The sequence below is a fragment of the Pezoporus wallicus genome, unplaced genomic scaffold (assembly GCF_028554395.1).
Source record: "Pezoporus wallicus isolate ANWC-B61680 ecotype Strahan unplaced genomic scaffold, APGP_CSIRO_Pwel_v1 contig_3365, whole genome shotgun sequence".
Classification (NCBI taxonomy): Eukaryota; Metazoa; Chordata; class Aves; order Psittaciformes; family Psittacidae; genus Pezoporus; species Pezoporus wallicus.
In genome coordinates this window covers 3,597,928-3,615,232 of record NW_026640883.1, presented here as the reverse complement: position 1 = coordinate 3,615,232, position 17,305 = coordinate 3,597,928, and positions in this window count along the sequence as shown.

The window sequence follows — 17,305 nt, the reverse complement described above, 5'->3', positions numbered from 1 at the left end:
CCTTCTCTCACCCCAGGTCTGCATTTCCATGGCAGGTGCCTGGCCTCAGTCTCTGGGGCCAAGGTGGGTTGGAACAATGTGCAACTGGAGCTGTGAGGACTAGGCAGAGTATTAGTGGGGTGTAATCTTTCCACTGAGGAGCAGCAGGGTTGCATCACTGTTCACTCAGCTCTGACTTGATGCATGCAGGGCTCCCCAGCATACCCCAGCTAGGGGAAAGAAGAGCACAGCCACTGCTTCCTTTAGAAGGTAGCCCTGTATGATGAACAAAGTCTGATGTCCAGCTTGGCTATGGATCTGAAAGCTGAGCTTGTTTCTTCCTATCAGCCCAGGCTGTGTCACTGTGTCTGCCAGGGTGCTGCTAGTGGGAGTCCCCAGGCAGGAGTCACATGAATTAAATGAGGTGTAAATGTGCAGACAGGGATGATGAGGAGGGTTTGGAGCATTCACTTTTTGCTAGGAAACCTACGCTCCAACTTGAAGCTGCTTCGATGAAAGGGTGTGTTAAAAGCAGTAGTTCAGGTGAATTCCTCCCAGAGGAATTTTTGGACCATACATATTTTTATTTGCCAACATGTCCTTTTCCAATCTTGCAAACAACGTTGTTATGTCAGGGTGAACTTCTTTTGATGTTCTAGCTCAGTTATCACAAACTCTGGTGTTTTCATAAGTAAAAATACTATGAAATATATTACAGGTACTACAAAATTCTCAGAATTGATTCTTTCCTGTGAATGTCTATTAGACAAAAACAAAAACCACCAATAAAAACAGACTCCCAAGATTTTGCTTTTTTTATCTTGATCTGGTATAGGAATTATATTTGCAGCCTTTAATTCTTTATGACAAAAAGGCTCATTTCTTACTGCTGTACTCAGAGTACAGGTAACCTCTGCTCCTGCCTGAAGTAGTTTTAATCTAAGCAGTCTGCCAGAGGGTGTCAATTGACTCATGCAACTGGCACGTCTTTAAAAAAAGGGCTAAATTATGAAAATAAAGAAGATATAAAGTTAGGAGCTAAGGAAAACTCTGAATATTAAGAAAAAGTTTAGTCTTCTCCCTTAGGAACCTGATACATAGCAAATAACCTACCAGGGAAAAATTGAAACAATGGGAATTTGAGATGGGAGGCATTAAAAAAACTTCCCAGTAACAAACTTTTATACATCAAGACAGCTTTAAAATGTTCTTTTTCTTTCTTTCAACATTTTTCACCTCAGTAGGAGAGTAAGCTTTCTTGTTGCAGAGTCTTAAGCAAACACAGAAATATTTGGAGACCCAAATGACTAGATTAGTGGTGATGCTGTCATTCGCAGCAGTGACAGGAAAGTTTCAGAGTTACAACTTTCTATGGTTTTTAATTGGCCCTGCAATTGTGTTGTCCCAACATTTACCCAAGGGTATGATTAGTAATAATAGGTGACAGCTTCAATTATCCTCAAACATATTAGAAAATATCAGCCCACAGATACAATCTTTAAAAGCACATCTTAAGCTGCTTTTACAAGCTCTCTGTGACAAGAATAAATACAGAGATAAAATTTGGAATTAAGCCATTTACTTATTTTAATCAGGGTTGGGTTTTTTTGTTTTTGTTTTGTAAGCAGCATAGAGACAAATGTTTATGTAACATCAACAATTATCTGAGGATCACCAAACATTGTGTCTGCAGTTTTCCTGAGTTCTTTAATTCAGCCTCTGACACAGGCATGACACTGAGAAGCAAAGTCATCTGACACTGTGTTAATGATATACAGCCCATCAGGCTTTTTTGAAGAACAAAAATAAAACCTCCCAATCTCTAAGTTAGATTCAGTAAAAACATAAGGTATCTCACACATCTGAGCCACAGGCTTTCCTTTGTAACCAAATAGAAACCAAGCTTTGTGTCTCCATATGCTTAATTTCTTCCCATCTTTTGGTTGTGTTGCGCATTTGTTTTTTTTCTGTTTGTTGTTTGCAAACAGTGATTACTTTTCTCCAAAGGAAGAACAGTTGTTCACACCCCAGGAAGAGACATGTGAGTTTAGTGGCTGTGGATTTGGCTTAGAAAAGGATTCAGGAGATATTTTGTCTCCTTGATGCTGACAAACCTTGTAGTGCCATGCAACACAAGACATGTAGTGCAGGTGCCAAGGGCCACAACATATGTTTTTCAGTGCCCTCAGCTTTATACCGTGGGGCCAGAAGACATGACCAAGATGACAAGCCAAGGGAAAAGTGCATCCAGTGTCATATCAGATCTTGAAACTAATAATTCTTTATCTAGGATTTTTCCTACTGGTTCCTTACAGTTAATGAATCCACATCTCTGTCTTTCCCTGAAAAGTTCTGAAGGCTTTAATGACATTATTAAAGTAAGTTTAGTGTTGTTTTTTTATAACCTTGGTCTCCATCGGACCATTTAAACCAACAAACAACGTGCATCTTGAGGTGATAACAACTAAGTCAGGGCAATAAATACCACGACATTTTTTTGACCCAGCTAAAAGTTAAAGTTAAAGTTAAAACAATTGGTTCTTAGACACCAAGAGTATTGCTGTGACAGGTGTGGTGCTGGCAAGAAAAAGAAATGCTGTGTTTGATCCATGAATGATTGAAAGGATCCCAGATCCAAGTGCTCCATCTGTGTTATTTTTAATTAGGATGTCTTACAGGAATAGTGACCATGCAAAAGTCATGAGCTTCCTTGAAAAAAGACAGCTGCAGTCTCCTTACTTGAAATGCTTTTGGGCAGTGTTTCACTTAAGCACGTATTTAACATTCAGTGAATGACTTGTCATGCTGACATGTAGCAGATTCCAGAGATACTCAAATCTGGACAAGTGTGCAAATACTTTGCCAGTTCCAGAGCTGGGTCTTTAAAGAATACCTCAGCAGTGAGCTACGATTTGAATTGATTTTATTGAGTTTTTGGGTTGTTTTTTTTTTTTTTCAAGAACCAGGTAGGGTTTCTCTAATCATGAACCTGTAAGAAATGACAAGAAATGAGATCTAAGTATAACATTTGGAATATTGTGTTTGACCATAATACAAAATTTTAAATGTTTGGTTGGTTGGTTTTGCTTTCTCCCCACTAATTATACGAGCCCAAGGTGCAAAACCTCTAATAATTCCAGAAAAAAATTGCATATTTCAACAAAAATATCTGGGGAAATTTCCTATTGAGACAGAATTCCCCTTTGTACTGTCTCATTACACAAAGTTTTTAATTACAATCTAAACAATATTTTGCTCACTTCAGTCCAGCTGGAGAGGAAAGAAAGGAAGAAAGGAAGAAAGGAATAGAAGTAAAGGAAGAGACAAAGAAAGAAAGAAAAAAGAAGAGAGAGAGAGGAAGAGAGGGAGCGACAAGAAAAAGAAAGAAGGGAAGGAAGGGGGGGGTGTTATGATGATGGTGTGCATCTGAAAGGATGCTGAGCCCTAAAATACTGCATCTAACATCTTCCTCCTGCTTATTCTGCACTTTGATTATGAGAACATCCTGTTCCTCTCTCTAATGCCACTAAACTGTGCGTCTCATTGATTTCCCATGGCAGCAAAGTCAACACATGCTGCATAAAATACTTATTCCCTTTTATATATTGTTTTAATTTTGCTGCCAGTCATATTCATTGACCACTGCTTTTGGATTGCAAGGCTGAGAGAGGCAAAGCGTTCAATCTTCTCAGTTGTAAATCACTTATTTATTTACTTATCGCCCTCTTTTCTGCCTCTTCTTAACTTTTTTTCTCTTTGTTAGGTTGATTTTTTTTTCTCACTAGTGAAAGTTAGTGGGACTTTGAGTATGTGGATGACGCCATCCCCCTCTGTTGGAACAGCACAGCTGGCACACTGCAGCGGCACTGCGGCTCACAGAGCTCTTCATAGTGAGGTTCTGCGCCTGCTCCACCAACCTATCTATGGGTGGGAAGAAGCTACCCAGCTGCAGCAGTGTAGGCAGCATGCTGAATCCCCATCATATAAATCCACTGGGTAAATGTTGTTACCTTGAACACATTATTTCAGGAGATGGAAATCTGAAAGATGAAAAACTGCATCAAGATGCAAAAGGGGAAAATGAACTTTTGGATATTACAGGAATTAGGGACAAAGAATAAACATTTCTGTAGCTGAGAAGCCTGGATGAGAATCTATCAGGCAGCTGCATTATCAATCTTATTATATTAAGCATAAGTGTAAACACTGAAAAATTCATGAAGCAGAATGAAACAGTAAAGCCTAGTTAAAACCCAGAGCTCCAGTTTGATATATGCAGTGCTGACAGGATAAAGTGAAAGGAAAGAAGGAGCGAGAACAAGGGCAGTTTTACATGCTCTTTTCTTCACAGATTTTTTTAAAGATGATTTGCATTCATGAAGTTTTAGATGCTGGAAAGTGGATCTGTGCGTGTTGCATAGAGCACATCTCAGTGATTCATCCCTGGATGTTCCTTTCCCTCTCCTCTTCATCCCAGAAAGCATTTCCTTTGTTTAGACTATTCAAAAGTATAGCCCTGATGATTATTGGATGAGGACTAGACTTACTAAAAACTAAGACTGTGAGGAAAGATTTTAGACATTAGAAAAGGGAGTCAGACTTTCACATTTGGCTGGGAATGAAACCATTAGTGCATGTATTCTAGCTACACGTAATAAGCTTCATAGAGATATTACAATATGAGGGCTATTGCAATGATTGATACCTTGACCATACTACCAGTAGGCTGCTGAGGATTACACCATCTAGATGTGCATGTGTGTGAGGGCACATGTGTGAGCAAGAAGATTCAATTCCTCTTCACTTTCACTCTGCAGTTGCTACTGAGATTCAATAGCAAAGGCAGATAAAAACATCCCACTCTCTGAGGATGTGCAGACAATGCCAATAAAAAGGAGAGGAATCTGAGAGTTGAGTCCATAAGTACAAAGAAAGCATAGGGCTTTTTAATACTAAGACTTCAAAGAAATCCTCTGCATCCAAAAAGAAGGGGGGGGGGGGATGGGGTATAAGAAGAGAGAACCAACAAAAGAAGTTAATTGTGGATAAAGACAACTCACTGATGAAAATTTATGGAAACCCTAGCAAAAAAGCCAGTTAGATATTGTATGTGAAAAGAGGACAAATGCGAGTTATATTGGAAGTTATTTGTGCCAAAGAAGACACAGATGTTTTGCTTATGAGGACACATAGGAGGTAAAAGGAATAACTACTTGTGTATATCCAGGGCAATTTCCTTGGTTTGGATAGGAGCGTGTGTGTCTTCTTTCAAAGAACCAGATGTTTTCTTTTTTTTGTGCCTCATTTTCCTTCCTCTAATTTGAGTTTACTTTGCTATTGCCCCTGAGACCCAGATGGATATGGCACAACAACTCATCCTCTTTGCTTAGATGGAGAGAAGGAAACCTCTGAAGGAATTCCTCTTTCCTGTCTTCATGCCCCATTGTTCAGGGCTTAACCTAGGCTGTATGAATACGGGCAGAGAGGTGTCCTCCTGCCAGGGCTTTGTTTAGGCTCCTAAATTTTAGCATGAAGAGAGTTAGGGAAATATAGTCCTCAGGAATCTACTGAGCCACTCCACCCTCGTTCTCCAGAATCTCCATAGATGCATAATAATAGGAGCTGTTTTCCTCCTGAAGCAAGCAGTAAGATGCTTGCTTCCTTCATCCTCCACAAGGCATTGTCCTCCACATCTCTGCTTGCTGAAGAGGGCTTTCTACACTCAAATCAAAATGCCTTTCTTCTTCCTTAACAGCAGGACTAGGACATGAGGCAAAGAAGATAGTCCTGCATGCAGGGAAACACAACAGGATATTTTTTGCCTGGAGGTAAAGAATAAATTTTACTTTACTTTCCAATAAAGCTGTAGTGCAAGAGTTTGGAGTCTATATATAAAATATTTGATGGTGTAGGTGTTGTACTTTCACTTCCCATTAACTGGCATGGGATTTGTAACACATGGTTTCTAACTGCTGGGTTTGAAGATCTGCTACCATTTTAAAAACATGAGGACTTCCACTATACATGGAACTCATCTTAGAGATCTATACTAGCTCTGAAAATACACTGCATATCTTCCAGGTAAGTCATAAAAATCTATTTACATGTTATGACATCTGTACTTACAACTTAACAAGAAATCCACTGATTTCAAGGCTGCAAGTCTGAAATAATTGTCTCCTTAATACAGTTGACATTTCTGGACCTTTCTCAGCTTTCATTTGGCTGAGGCATAAAGCAATTTTAAAGGGTTAAAAACTTAATTTAATCTCTTTTGAACTTCTTTCAAGTAGTATGACCTTCTCTGCTGATTATTTTTAGTTATTACATTGACTACATGGCATATATTCAACTTCCAGCAAAATTGTAGCAGGAGCATCGCAGTTTTTTTTCTGTCCTTTATCTAGAATTTTACACCTCATGTCAATCGTTTGGGTTGTTCAATGGGACAGTCACAGACTTCATAGCAAGGCATTTTGCTAGCTTCACCATGGGAGCTTTCATTTTTACCCACACACTTTAAAAATAACTTATTGTCAAGAAAGCACCATGGTGAGAAAAATGTGCTATTTAATGCTGAATAATTGCTATACAGTCTTCTGTCCACATTTTTACACACTGACCTAATCCTGCATGTACACGGGCACTCCAAGATACACACATTTACTTAGCGTTTTTAGGAATCAGAACAAATAAATCAAAGAGAAAGTTTCAGCCTCCTTGATATTCATGATATGCAGTGGAAATACTCTCGGCTGGGTTGAGCCATCTCTCAGGCTGCAAAGATGAGTGAATCAAGGATTTTCTAATCCAAGCCCCATCCAGCTATGGGGAGAGGAGACGCCTCCCTGAAGTGCTTCAAGGAGCAATAATATATTCCAATGAACTATGCTCTTTATGAGAGACATTCAAAAATCTTATATTGCCTTCAAACTGAGATTTAGAAATGGGAAAACTCATCATTTTGGTCATCTTCAGGTTTTTTGATTTGATAGTTCTCTGGAATTCTTTCGTTTTTGCTTGCATGAATAATTTTTAACTGACCTTTCCTTAAGAAATTTCTCTACAGTTCCAAAATCCCTGAGAAGATGTATGCTCTGGAAACACTACCACACTCTGTCTGCAGGCTCAGTTTTACAGTATGCAGAGTAAAATGCAGGGCAATTGATATTTGTCCCAAGTAACACAGTAAGAGTCGTTGCCCTCGCAGTGATTTTCCACTTAAACTGAAGTCACAACCAGCAAAACAGACTGCACAATTTTGTCATTCCTGCTTATTTCTATATAATCTTGAGCAACAAAAAATTTCTTATTTGCCGACTTTTGGGTTATTAAATGTTTTTACAGCTCTGAACTCCTCTTTCCCCCACAAAACATATGTAAAAGATGAGTGATATTTGGTAAAATGTTTGAGGAACAAAAAAATAAAGCTTGGAAACCATTATGATCAGTACCAAAGCAAATCCTTCAGTCCTGCCAAACTCCTAATCATTGTATTGGTTCTGGTGTTACTCAGGCTAGATCACCAATTACGGAGAGATAATGTGAAAGAAATTACATAGCTACTGGGCCTGATTTTCTATTAGTCTGCAAATTGCAAACATTCTGATTTAGTAGCAGTTTACATTCACTTAGTAGGGGTGTAAAATTGCAGTCTTGTTGGCTTGAAGGAAGATTAATTCATACCAGCTAAGAATCTGGCCCTTAATGTACTTAGTTCAATAAGATGATCTTTTGGCAATGAGCAAATTGATTCTGATAATAACAGAATCAACCCAAGTCACACAGGAAGCAGTTAAGACCAAGAGGTTAGTAAGATTCAGAAAAGAGATTGGCCATTTATGTGGATAATAAGTTTATCTGAAATCAGTCTGACTGTTAACCTCCACCATGCCAATCCTGTAGATGTTGTGAGTTTGACCCAAATCTGATTTTCAGTAAAAGAAAGGCATGAAATATTGGGGAATGCGATTTCCACCCTTACAGTTTTGCTATTCCAGGGGGATCAGGTCTACTGTGGTGTCTGAAAATGATAGTCACACTCTCAAATATTGAAGAGACACCTCTGTGCCGTAGGTCCCTTTCAGTTTGGGTGATTACATTCTTCCCACTGGATCTGATAGATGTGTATGAAAGGATTGATACTTTTCACTCTGGCCAGGACTTTGTTATGAGGTGCTGACATTTTAAGAAGAGTTCAGGGGCATCCAGTACTTCCTGGGAGACATTCTACCTGCCACAGGACTGCAACCAAAGTCATACAGGTTTTAATGCACTGAGCCTAAGCTCTGTGGGAGAGAACAAGAAAACTGCAATTCTTGCTTGTAGAATGAAAATCGTACAAAGTCTGGTGCAGCAGAGGTTAATGGGCAGTCTGTGAGGTCCCTAAGGAGACTGATTTGGTTATTGAATTTATGTACTGGGCTACATTTCAGTCTTTTACTAGCTTCTTGTTTGAGCAGGCGTAAATTCCTCGAAAAGTCATTTTGATTTTTGCATCTGACAAATTACTCCTGTATATCTGCTATTTTTTTCTCTTTCTATCCATATTTTTCTTACAGCGTTGCCCATTCTTTTTTATCCCAACATTACCATTTTGACAAGTACCAACGTTTAAGTTCAGGCAGAAATCACTATTGAACTGCAGCAGTCCACCCTTTCATTTTAACAATGATCTGGGGGAAACAGATCGCAGCAGGACCTTAATTTCTCTTTTTAGAGCTGTAGCATTTGGGGCTGATGAAGTTCACAGTAAACCTGTCATAAATGAACCTTACCTGATATATATTATCTATCAAGTCAATATAATGAACATCTTGTGGAAACTGCAATCTGTATGCAGTGAGGCAGCAACTAGGAAACTGCTGAGGTTCTGTGCATTTGCACTTGGTGAGTTCAGCCATGAGAAAGTAGAGTCAGGCTTTCACTTAACTTGTCTTCACAGTCATCAAATACAGAGACACAGGCTGCCTGTGGGCCCAAAGAACTGTGCACAGCGCACTGTGAAATGCAATACTTCAGCCTGCCAAGCTGCAAAGCAGCTGTATACCCTTCACTGAATCTTTTGGAAAAAGATGTGCATTTCTTCATGTCCTCAGAAGCTGCTACAGGTATGGGTTTCCTCAGGTCTCTTCTCCTGGGCACAAACAGCTGGAAGTCAAAGGGACTGAATTTGTTATCTAAATACTGCATTTTCAGCACGAGCCAGTCTACCGTCTATTACTAAACACGACCTAGGGCAGTTCTGGTGCATAGGTACCTGCAATATTTAAACAAGCAGTGAAAGAATATGTTAGCCTATTATTTATCTGAGTTTCTTTAAATTGCTTTTGCTACATACACACTTTTTAATTTTTTTTCTGTATAAAGCTGTTTTTGGTTTGTAGCCATCAGTTGTGAACTGAATGTAATCGTGTTGTGGACTGAATTCCTGGTTTAACATATCAAAGTCCTGACACTGGTCAAGAATTGCCAACAGCATCCTGGCCTGTATCAGCAATAGTATGGCCAACAGGGCCAGGGAAGTGATCATCCCCCTGTACTTGTCACTGGTAAGGCTGTACCTTGAATCCTGTGTTCGGTTCTGGGCCCCTCACTAATTGAGTTGCTGGAGTGGTTCCAGAGAAGGACAAGGAAGCTGGTGATGGGTCTGAAGCACAAATGTGATGAGGAACAGCTGAGGGAACTGGGGTTTAGTCTGGAGAAAAGAAGGCTGAGGAGGGACCTTATTGCTCTCTACAACTACCTGAAAGGAGGCTGTATTAAGGTGTGGGTCAGTCTCTTCTCCCAAGTAAAAAGTGACAGGACAAGATGAAACAGCTTCAAGTTGCACCACGGGAGGTTTAGACTGAATATTAGGAACAATTTCTTCACTGAAAGGGTGATCAGGCACTGGAGCAGCCTGCCCAGGAATGTGGTAGAATCACCATCCCTGGTAGTGTTCAGAAACTGTGTAGACAAGGACTTTAATGACATGGTTTAATGGTGACAGTCAAGGGGTAAACGTTGGACTTGATCTTTATTGTTTCTTCCAACCTAATTGATTCTATGATTCAGAGGAACCTCGACACGCTTGTGAGGTGGGCTGATGCCAACCTCATGAAGTTTAACCATGCCAAGTGCAAGGTCCTACACCTTGGTCGGAGCAATCCCAGGCACAGCTACAGGTTGGGCAGAGAAGAGATTCAGAGCAGCCCTGTGGAGAAAGACTTGGGGGTGTTGGTCGATGAGAAGCTGAACATGAGCTGGCTTCAGTGTGCGCATGCAGCCCAGAAAGCCAACTGAATCCTGGGCTGCATCAAAAGGAGCGTGACCAACAGGTCGAAGGAGGTGATCCTGCCCCTCTACTCTGCTCTCCTGAGACCTCACCTGGAGTATTGTGTGCAGTTCTGGTGTCCTCAACATAAAAAGGACGGAACTGTTGGAACCAGCCCAGAGGAGGGCCACGAGGATGATCAGGGGACTGGAGCACCTCCCGTATGAAGACAGGCTGAGAAAGTTGGGGCTGTTCAGCCTGGAGAAGAGAAGGCTGCGTGGAGACCTCATAGCAGCCTTCCAGTATCTGGAGGGGGCCTATAGGGATGCTGGGGAGGGGCTCTTCATTAGAGACTGTAGTGATAGGACAAGGGGTAATGGGTTAAAACAAGGCAAGTTTAGATTGGATATAAGGAAGAAGTTCTTTACTGTAAGGGTGGTGAGGCACTGGAATGGGTTGCCCAAGGAAGTTGTGAATGCTCCATCCCTGGCGGTGTTCAAGACCAGGTTGGATGAGGCCTTGGGTGATATGGTTTATTGTGAGGTGACCCTGCCCATGGGAGCGGGGTTGGAACTTAATGATCTTAAGGTACTTTCCAACTCTAACTATTCTATGATTCTATGATTCTACTGGTGGCCATTCCAGAAAGGGCTGCTCAGTTTGGTTGAGTGACCTGAGATATTTCTGATTTCCCTGTTCTCTCTGCAAGTTGTTTATTTGCAGCAGCTGAAGCTGAGGAATGTCAGTCATACCTGAAATCCAAACTGCATGCATCAAGTAAGGCTTAAACTTGTGGGTTTGCTTTGTTTGGCTTTCCTCTACAAGTGTTATGACTCAGGGACACTTTTGGGGTTTTTGTTCCTGAGTGAAAGCATGGAAAGGTCTTAAGAAAACAGATGCTTTCAGTGTCTATGCCGAAGTAAGGTCACAAAGAGGACTTCACTTTTACAGTCTGCCTGTGAATTGCTATGACAGTTGATGCCAGCTGACAAAAGATGTGTCCTTCTGACTCCAAAACATGGAACACAATTGACAGGAGAGCCTAGATTCAGGGCCACATAGTCTCTTGTTACCCAATGCTACACTGTCCATGACAGGATCTGCAGGGTAGATAAGGCTGTCAGTGAGAGATGCAGAACTCAGCTTTCTGAGGGCTTGCAAATGTATAGATGGACTATGAACAGCTAATAAAGTGAAAATTAACGCATGGGATAAAAACAAAGGAAGTGCTTACAGGGTAAAAAGTGTTAAGAATAAAGAACCCATAGTTTAAAAGATCGTTCACTGTCACCTCTTTCTGGACTGTCAAGAGAAGAGGAAGGTCAATGTCTTCCAAAGCAGGCTCATAGAAAAATTAGTGTCTCTCTTAACTGACTGCTGGAATGGAAAGCAGTCAGTGGTCAGCAGCCCATAGCAGCAGTCTGTAACATATTAAGCAACTGAGCAGAAATGCTTCCTGCTAAAATGAATAGGGAATATAAACAGACAGTACAACTACTTGGAATTCAGGTAGGCAACCAGACACTATCTACAGATGTGTGGGGGAGGTTTCTGGATTTGTTTTCAACTCATAGTTGCAATGACCCAGACCTCAAGAGTATCCAGGCATCATGTTAGCAAGCAATGTTATAATCTCGATAGACAAGGTCTCTCAGCTTTTTATTGCATTGGATGTAAAGCATCTGAATAACAACATGAGCAGCTTGGCTAAAAGTCTGACAAGGAAGAAAAAGTTCCTGCACTTGACGAAACAGTTCAGGAGGTATCCCTCACTTTTCTTGACAGGGATCATGTTTCTCTTTAATATGCAGACTGATCTTCCACAGATTCCTGCATTTCCTTTTCAAGACACATCCACATACCTTTCTATAAAAGATGAGACATGCACAGCTTTAAAGCATGGATTTTAACGACTTTGTTGTCTTGAACTGAATAGGTTTAGGGATTTTCATGAGAACCGAAGAACTGAAACTGCCTCTGTCATGGAGATATCCAAGTCCTGTCACTGTCAGACCTGGAAATATTACCTGTTCTTGATTAATAGCAGGGTGGAGGGAGTTTATTTCTTCTTCCCGTGCTTCTACTTTGTAATGCATCTTACTCATGTCATTTTAAGGTGTGAGGCACAGTGCCAAATTTCTGGAGTTCAAAAGGAGGGAGTCTGAGGTTTCCTTTAATTTGCAAAAGGCTGCTTACTACTAATTTCATGGAAAACAGATATGTGATGGGGTTTATACAACTCCAGTTTGTCTGGTTTGCATACAAATCAGGGTATGGATAGAAGGAACATGAGCTGAAGTGAACTGTGGATTACTCTGAGAGATGCAGCTTGCCAAAAAGATACTTTGGGCTCAAAGATGGAGAAAAAAAAGGTTCCCTTCTCAGTCCCAGGGCCTGGGGATATCTTGTAGACCAGAAGCCATCTCCTGGGCTAAGGAACGCTGAGTGTGCTTGTTGGACTGTTTCACAGACCCACAGAAAATAGGACCATTACCCGTCAGTGCTACCCACAGGCAGCCCTGCTCAAAATAACCTTTGCATCACACAGTTTTCACTGCAGAAAGGCCATTTCCCCAGCAATTGCTGAATCATCAGCTCCAGTTTACCAGAATAGCTGCTTTCCTTAGCAGAAAGGACCCCATGGCAATTTAAGTTCCTGTCCTGAATGGAGATTTTATCCCCCTGGTTTCTCAGTTTTTAAATAGATAATGTTGTGTCTCACATTTAAAATGGGTAAACTGAGAGGTGGAAAATGTGTAAGAGTGGGTTTATACACAAGGCTGTACAAGGCAGAACAACCCGCTCTATTATGCCACCCATGTGTGACCAAACTGTATCTCATCCAAAGGCACTTCTTAGATGCGGGAAATTCCAGAGACTGATTCACAGCAACCCTTCACAAGACAGATTTCTCCCCAAACCATGCCTCATTCAACCCATGACTACGTAAACTCACGTCCAATTCTAAGTGCAGCCTCTATTTCCTTATGACGCAAAGGAATTTATCTTCTTTATAGGCTGACAAATAAAGGGAAAAATTAAACTTAATTGTTCTAGAGTGTTTTCTGCCTCTGATATTCAGTTGCAAGATCAAGGATAATATAATTAATGTAGCTAATGGATGGATATGGAAAACAGGCAGATCTATGCACTCATTCTGTTGGTGGTCACTGATCAGTTTTGTAAGCTTATTCGTCTCTAAAGTCTCTCCCTCTCATGAATGAGTCTTTCTCACTGAGGACCACTCTTCACTACAAAAGTCTTGTGAGTACATTTATAGTTGCAAAGTTCTGGTAGTGAAGATACAACTTGTGTAGCCAAAAGAATTCTTTTCCTGGTAGTAAAAATACTTCCCTAAGTGACATAAACCCTACTGACAAATGGGTTCTTTTGCTAAAATGAATTGCATCTGCACAAGGAGTTCTGACATTCAAACTGTACAAAGTTGAATCATTCTATTTTGATTATGAATGAATGGAGCATCTTTCAATGTCAGTGCAGGGGAATCCCAGTGGTACTTGTTATGCAGGAAAATTCAACCGTAAAGTTAAAGTGTAATTTTAAAAATCTCCTTTATTTGAGAGGAAATGTAACAACTCCCATTTTCAGCTCCAGAAAAATGATTTTCCCATCCCTTCAAGGTAAGTTTAGTGACCAGTGTGAAATGAGTCTCTTTATCTCAGTATTTTATTTCTTTCTGTTTGAACCAGTAGATCTTGCAGTGGTGGCAGTGTCCTTTGGCCCAAGGCCAACATCACTGATTGATTGCTCTGGTCTCATCTATGTTTCTGTGAAAGTTTCCACATGAGTGTAAAAAGGGAATTCTACTCCTAAGTTAGAGGGAATTATGGAATCATACTGTTGGGTGCATCTCACTGATATGGTTCACTATCTCTGTTCACACAACTGATTCCATTTCCTTAGAATCATAGAAGATTCAAAGAATTCTGGTCTCAGAATGTTTCCAGTGATACAGAAATTCAAACAAATTCCACCTGATTTCAGACTCCCTTCATTAATCCTACCAGTGTAGCATTCATAGGTGAATCGTGGCAGAAGGGCTAAAGTAGAATCCACCTCTGGGTCCAAAATGGAGTTCATGCCTTGACCTAGACTTGGACCAAACACCAATCCACTTAGAAAGTTCTAAGAAGAGATCTGATCTTTTGGGCTGGAGAGACTAAAGGTGGCCAGCTGGGATGTTTCTGTTGCTGAGTAGGAAGAGGCTGTTTCTTAATCACAGTGGAAGAACAAAAGTCATGTAAACTTTAGGTCATATGCTCTGAGGCTGCCAAGGAGACAGCTCTTACTGACCTGGTGGGACTGCCAGGATACTGGAGTGGCTGGGAACACATCCAAGCTCTTCGCAGTCAAAGCCCAAAACACACTCCTTTCCTCTGCCAATAGTAACGCTCATAAAAACCATGACAGCTGCTGAATGAGGCCCCGTGTACAGAAAACAACAAGTTAAATATATTTAGCCAATGAAAAGGTGTTACTGGTTAATTCAGTTCTTCACGTTTCATAATGTTCACACCACAGTTAATTTGGGATATTATTTCTGCATTAAAACCTTGTTTAGTATCATAGCTGCGTAACACCTACACTGTGCTTTCTGCAGGTTGTACCACAAAGACTCCAGGATATTTATACCTACAGTATGTCGAGGCAGTGGAGTGCATTAAATTCCAACTCAGTGGGGATTTATTATGTTAGAACGAACATTGCCTACAGTACAATAACTCACAGAGATAAGAGGAAACATGCTACTGGTACACGAATTTGCATTTCATAGCTTAGGATTGTAACTGATATAGCAGGTGGCTTAATTGGGAGGCTTAGTTATGTGACTCCACTGAAGGTCATTTTTGCTTAGAATAGATATTGCTTGGACTGTGGAATAACAGAGCCAAGCTGGTGGTGTTTGACTCTAAAGCCGTGTAAACAGTTCAACTGTTTTCCTAGTAAACATTTTCTAGACTATAAAACCCTGTGTTTTGTTTTGCTCATGCTTTTTTGTGTTTGTTTTCAAATAAATGACTCTGAGGTCAGAACATGTATTAAATTAATGAATTTTAAACAAAGATCAAATAATATATGTCCCTTAATGTCTTACTTTTGAAATACATGAAATTGAAACCTAGGAAGGACTTTACTTGTAGTCACAGGGAAGGGTGACAATTCAATGCAATTTGTCACAAAGCATGTGTGTCAAATGATGCAGTTTGCTAACATTAAGATAGCAAAGTATTTCTTCTTTTTCAGTCACAGGTTGTGTAAAGGCAACCTCCCTCTTTTAGGATAACACATTCTTCTTGAGTCTTTCATTTAGGAAAAACAAAGTAAGGAAAGAGAGGCCTCTTTGAGAGCCAAAAAATGTCTGTGACTTCTAGATAAATATCAAATGAATTGTCTTTTTCTTTCCAGAAGCAAAAGTCACCTACCATTTCTGTATTATGGTCACCTCTGTCTGGATCCCCAGCATCAGAAAAAAATTGTCCTTCGTTCGTCTATTGCTAATGTCAATGGAGAAACTCTCATGGACTTCAAAGGAATTAGGATTTGGGCCTTTGAAAATGCTAAGGATGTGGATTTAGGAGGAATCATGCTGCATTCTAGCCATTTAAACTTACTTGTACTTATGTATATCTATTATACTGGAAGATCTCATTCAAAGCAACTCTTTGGAAGTGGCAGGTGCTCATCTCAATGCAAACCCCCCTGGGACTCCTACCCGTCTACCTGTATTGAAACATCCAGCAAAAAACGTTTGTCGAAAACACCTCATCCCCCACCTCCCTTCCAGCCTCTGCTGATTTGAACAGTAAAATACACAGTAATAGACTTCAAGTAAGATTGAAAAAGAGAAAAAATATCTTCCCAGCAGGCAAAATGCTGCTGACATTTTTAATAATAATGGAACATAAGAACACAGTAGGGTAAAACTGAAATCCATTTTGCATGTCAAAGAATTGGTTGCGTTTGTTTGGGATATTTTACTAGAGTTTTATTTCTTGCAGTGTTAAGTTCAAGGTTATGAAAAGTTTTGCTAGGTCTAAATGTTCCTAAAGCTTCGAGATGAAAGAGAGTAAAGCAGAGGAAGTTATTCCAACTCAGTTTTCAATGAGGAAGTCTTTCGTGAAAAATTCTCCTCTTCCCTCCCAATTTCGCTTTAAATTCATATTTCAGAAGGTAAGATGGGGCAGTGCGAAAAACAGCATTGCTCCAGCATTTTCTTTTTAGAGAGTCCTAGCTGGCATTTATTCTTTATTTGTTGAATTTGTCTAAACAGTTCCTAAATGTATGGCAGAACTGAAATGTCTGCAGTCTTGAGCTGAATTTTACTTTGTTTCTTGCTATCATTTCTATATAAACATCTCTTTCCTTTAAACAACCTGACTTTGGGCAAATATGTACAAAGGGAGCTTCATTTTGGGTCTCGATAATCAGTACCAGAGGAACTTCAAAACCTTCTGCAAGGTCACGATAAGCTTCCTAATTAAAAGAAGTTTATCAAGGGATTTCATGTGGGTTCTCACCACATGTCCATGGATTGGAAGGTTGTCAGTAAGCAAGCCCTGGGGAAGGGGAGACAGGACATTCTCTAGGCATGGCAGTTACTCTTCCTGTGTGGACAGACCTATTGATGTGGCTTGGGCTGGCTTTCAGCTTGATGGCAATAAGGGTGTAGGGGGGTTTGTGGGGAACCAACTTGGGCCATGCCATGGGGACAGGGTGCTCAACGTGTCTCAGCTTTGGCCCTCCAAACCTCTTGGCTCTGCAGTATTTATCCACTAGAGGACTGTGTGTCCTCTAAAGAGCCTCTAACTGCAACTGAGCCAGTCTTGCCAAGCAACGCTTTCCCCTCATTTTTGGACGAAAACATCGGCTCAGGAACACTGCTCCCTTTTTTGTGTGCAATTCCACACCAGTGCTCATGAGTGGTTTGGTTTAAAACATCTCCCCACTTTCCAGAATTATTAATTTTTTTTTTAAAGGAAAATGAACCAAAAGGTGTTGTTTGGGTTTTTTTCCTTTCAAACCTTCCAGATCACTGAAATAAAAGTGCCA